The following is a 5,276-nucleotide window of genomic DNA, read 5'->3' as shown; positions in this document are numbered from 1 at the left end:
GGGTTGCGAATTCCGTGGTAAAACATAGCCGGGTCAGGACAGGAGAAAGCAGGGTAATCTGTAGACAAGCCGGGGTCAGGGTTGGCGGCATAGGAGTGATGGTCGTGGTCACTAGCATAGGTCAAGGCAGGCGGCATAGGAGCGTAGTAGAGGTCACGGGCTGGGGTCGTCATCAGGAAATCTTCAGCGAGCCGCTTTAGCGTAGAAAGCCGGAAAACTTCAGTAAAGCCGCCTTATCGTAGAAGGGCTTCTGGAAGGAGGGAACAAAAACAGAGAAGAGCGAAGGCCACGGGAACCACTGAGGAAACCAGTGTAGCCGCTTCAGCGTGATGAAGGCGGAGTCTGCCAGGGACAAGATAAGTAGTGCTGGGGCTACTGTGAAAGAGGGCCTAGGCAAGCAGGAGGTTAGGAGCAGGAGACTAAGGTACAAGGATGCCAAGTCAGGCCAAAGAGAGGAGTTTGTGGTAAGCACCGTTACTTGTGAGAGTGTTACAAAGTCCATGTCCAGCAACTTCCTGAGGGAAAGGCAGCAGCTAAATAGCATAGGAAGCCAATCAGGCCAGAGCTGCACAGGAGGCAGCAAGAAGCAGGTGATACCTGATTGCAGGTTTAGGAAGGGCTTGTCTGGAAATTGAATAGCTCTGTAAGGGTGAGTTCCAGCCAAACCCAGGAGCGGAATCCTTACAGAACTCCGATGTCCAGCAGACTTACCGGCACCAACTTGGTAGCCCTGACTGTCTGAACATCGGTTCTGAAAGTCCCAGCTCATTACAGTACACAACAGTACATTACAATGTATTAATAAAATAGACTTTAATACATCCTTAAGCCCTGGCGACCCCAACTACCATGGCACATTCTGACAACACATTCTCTGCAAAACCCCCTTGAAACTAATGCCCTAGCAATCCCTGCTCGCTGGCATGCCCAGAAAGATAAAAACACATCAAATACGTTATTAACGCAAAGTACATGTAAGGCCTTGCTCCCGCTGCCTGCTACAGCGTCCACTGTGGCGGACGCTGCGCTCATGAGAGCCCTCCCCGCAATGGCGCCGGGCCCGCTGCGAGGGGGGGCCGCAGCGCTCCCGCGAGAGCTACTCCTGCTCTCAATAGAATTGAGAGCAGGAACTCGCGTCGAGCGGCTAGGCACGCCCCCCGGCGGTTCAGCCAATAAGGGCGAACCTGCCGGGTGATGTCATGGCCGCGCCCCGTCACTCCTCTGCCACGCCCCCCCCGGTCTCTGCTCCTGCAGTGAGCTGCAGACCGGGGAATCGCCGGAACGTGCAGCCAAAAACGAGGGCGAGCATTACAGCGCCGTGACCGGGGCCTTAGCCTAAAGCATACATTGTTACTTGGCTCAAGAGCTAACTCTCTTGAACCGTTAAACTCGGATCAGGAGCAACCAAAACCCGGCTTCACCTTTATTTAGAGCCTGGTTATCCCCTCACCATCACAATCTCTTCCTTTCAACCCAGAAACTGATGGTGCAAATGCCACCACACCTGCTGGGGCCCTCAAGGTGACAGCTTGGGGTACGATTGGCACCAGGCAGGCAGAAGGTCTCCTGACAGAGACAAATAGTACAAGTGGCCCCAGTGTAGCAGCTTCTCAGCACCACAGCTTCATGGCCCAAAGCGCAATTGGTGCCCTACTAGTACCCCTGATACCGGTCGCAGCAGCGTGTCAGAGGGCAGCAGGCAGCACAGCCACAGAAACTTTGCAGCATCTCTCTGCATGGTCAGCACCAGGACCTCTGAGATCCCGAAGCTAAAAATTCAGGGTACAGATGTTACCCCACCCGCTGACCTTATAGCACTCTACCAGTTCAGGGATGCCTTGTGGAAAAGCTACAAAGTAACTGGCACTTCCAAGGATCTCAATCACTACAGATGCCTGCGGGACATGTGCACAAGGCAAACAAGGCACGCAGAAGCACAATTCCTGACAATCATCTCCAGAACACATGAAACCCAGCTAACTGCTGGAAGGTTATCAGCAATATATTCCAGCCTTCTAACCATCAACACCCAAGTAATATCACTAAGGGGGATATTACTCTGACAAACCCCACTGACATTGCAAATGTATTCAATGATTACTTTGTGGGGTGTGCTACTAACTTATTAGCAAAATTCAGCCCAAACCACAAACCTGAATCTCATCCTGGGAGTACACATATAGCCCCACCCCCTCCCAACACTACCCACAATTTTCAATTTGGCCCAGTATACGAAGAGGAGATTACACAAGCGCTCCTCAAATTAAAACTAAGCAGCCAATGTGGACTTGACTTACTACAATCTAAGTTCGTAAGACTTGGTGCCCCAGCCATTGCCAAACCAATTGCTTCCATAGTCAACTCTATCCTGTCTGCAGGCCATATCCCCAAGACCTGGAAATCTGCCAGAGTTGTCCCAATCTTCAAAAGTGGGGACACAAATATTGTCTCAAATTACAGGCCAATCTCTCTTCTCCCAATCCTATCCAAAGTCATGGAAACATATGTCCACTCCCAATTAAGTGATTATTATACCAAGACAAATTTCCCTAGCCAATTCCAATCTGGCTTCTACCCCAAATACTCCACCGTAACTACCCTGCTAAAAGTTTGCAATGAAATCCAGCGTGGAATGGAACGGGGACAACTCACTGGTGCAATATTCCTAGATTTTGCAAAGGCTTTTGATACTGTTGATCATGCTATCCGGCTTAACAAACTCCAAAGCTCTGGAATAGGGAAGCATGCTTTAAACTGGTTTCAGTCCTACCTATCAGGTAGATCCCAACATGTGTCCATCTCAGGCTCTAACTCCAACCCCCTAGATATCACCTGTGGTGTCCCGCAAAGCTCTGATCTGGGGCCCCTACTTTTCTCAGTGTTAATCAATGATCTTCCGATAGCTTGTAAGGATGCTTCAATACACATGTATGCAGATGACACAATCCTATATGCACACAGCCATAGCCTATCTGACCTTCAACACATACTTCAGTCTGACTTTTGAGACTCGAAAACTGGATTTCCCAAAACAAACTGTTTTTAAACACGGACAAGACGGTAACAATGGTATTTGGGACCAAGACTACATTTTTAAAGCTTCCAGTGACTGAGCTCAAGATCAGAACCAATGCTAACCCCACCCTAACTCCTGTTACTAGTTTTAAATACCTGGCGTATGGTTTGACTCCCACTTAACATTCGGGATGCACATTGATACCCTGACATCCAAAACCAATGCCAAACTAGGTGTACTTTACAGGAACAAATCCTCCCTAAGCCTGCTGGTCAGAAGACGTATTGTACAGCAGATGCTAATGCCAATTACCGACTATGGAGACTTAGTATATGGCTCGGCACCCCAATCCCACCTTAGCAAACTTGATACCCTCTACAATTCAATATGCCGTTTTGTTCCCCAATGCAACAACAACACACATCACTGTGAAATGCTCAAAGAACTAGATTGGTCATCACTCGAGTCTAGGCACAAAGTTCACTTTTCCTGTCTTGCCTTCAAATAATTTCTAGGAAAGCTACCCATCTATCTGAACAAGCTCCTCACCCCTACCACAGCAGCACCTATCACCTGAGATCTGACTCCAAAAGACTGTTCATGGTCTCAAGGCTCAACAAAGTATCCGGTTGCTCCTTCTTCTCTTACCGTGGACCCCAAAACTGGAACAACCTACCAGAGACTCTCACATCCACCACCAGTTTAAGTTCTTTCTAAACTAAGGCTGTCTCATATTTTAATCTGGTCTGTAACTTTTACAAACTCCTATAATATATATTTTCTTTAACTGTGCATGCAATGTCTTGTACTGTAGTGCCGACGGTTATTCTAAAACAAATAAGTGGCAATTACCAAAAAGTACCAGGTACATGCTGGGTACATGCTGCAACATTTCAGTAACATTTCTGCAGAGACTAAAGGCCCATCAGATTAACAGCGGGGGTCCCTGGCCGTCACATTCAAACTGAATGGGACTGCCAGGAACCCCTGCGGTGTTAATCCGATGGGCCATTAGTATATGCAGAAAAGTCACTGAAATGTACCCAGCATGTACCCTGCATGTACCCGGCATGTACCCGGCATGTACCCGGCATGTACCCAGCATGCACCCAGCATGTACCCTGCATGTGCCCGGCATGTACCCGGCATGTACCCAGCATGTACCTAGCATGTACCTAGCATGTACCCAGCATGTACCCAGCATGTACATAGCATGTACCCAGCATGTACCCAGCATGTACCTGGCTAGTTTAAGGCAAGTTTAAGGCAATAAACATTGGCTCGTATGTATATAATGTATGAACCTGTATTTGTAACCATGTATTATTTGTCTTAACTCTGTGCCCAGGACATACTTGAAAACAGGAGGTAACTCTCACTGTATTACTTCCTGGTAAAACATTATATAAATAAATAAATAAAAGTTCCCAGGTGGGCAGACAATGATGGCAGCTAACCCTGCAGAAGAGGCCCTACAGCATAAGCCAGGATGACGGACATGCCTCCTGCCAGTAACTGCTGATGTCCCCAGCATGAATTTCCCTGAGGTAGAGATGCAGCCACGAGTATTAGAACACTTGTACCTGGGAAATTCTGGGAGATTCTGTGGCAGTCTCACAGTAACATTGCCTCAACATTTCTGTGAGATTCTTAATGGCCCATCAGATTAACACAGCGGGGGTTCCCTGCAGTCCCATTCAAACTGATTCAAACTGAATGGGACTGCAGGGATCCCCCGCTGTGTTAATCTGATGGGCCATTAAGAATCTCACAGAAATGTTGAGGCAATGTTGCAGCAATGTTGCTGCATTTACTGAGAGACTGCCCCAGAATTTCCAAGGCAAGAGTTCTAACACTCGTGGCTGCATCTGTAGGGCACATTTTGGAAAATTCTTTGTGTTTCCCTTAATTGGACGGGATGTTTTCATCTCTGATGAAGTCACATTATGTGGAAAAACGTGTAGGATCTAGAAAATACATTTTTGTCCCGCTTCTGAGTAGCTCCCAGCTGTCTTCCTCAGCCTCAGCTGTCTTCCTCAGCTCCCACTGATCATAGCGCATACAGAGAAGACGCACTCCCAGGACCTGCACGTCCTTGTGGAAGGTTACAGCAGCAACCAGGACGCCGGTCTAGGACACTCACTGAGGTAGAGGGATGGCCTCTGCACACCAACGGGGGTCGCCATCCTTTTCCGGAGTATGTCTCCATCCCCAGCAGACCATACAGGCTCCAGCAATCCATCTCCCGAGCTCCAGAGAC

Source organism: Ascaphus truei, chromosome 11 (assembly GCF_040206685.1).
Source record: "Ascaphus truei isolate aAscTru1 chromosome 11, aAscTru1.hap1, whole genome shotgun sequence".
NCBI lineage: Eukaryota > Metazoa > Chordata > Amphibia > Anura > Ascaphidae > Ascaphus > Ascaphus truei.
Note: the sequence above shows the minus strand (reverse complement) of the source record.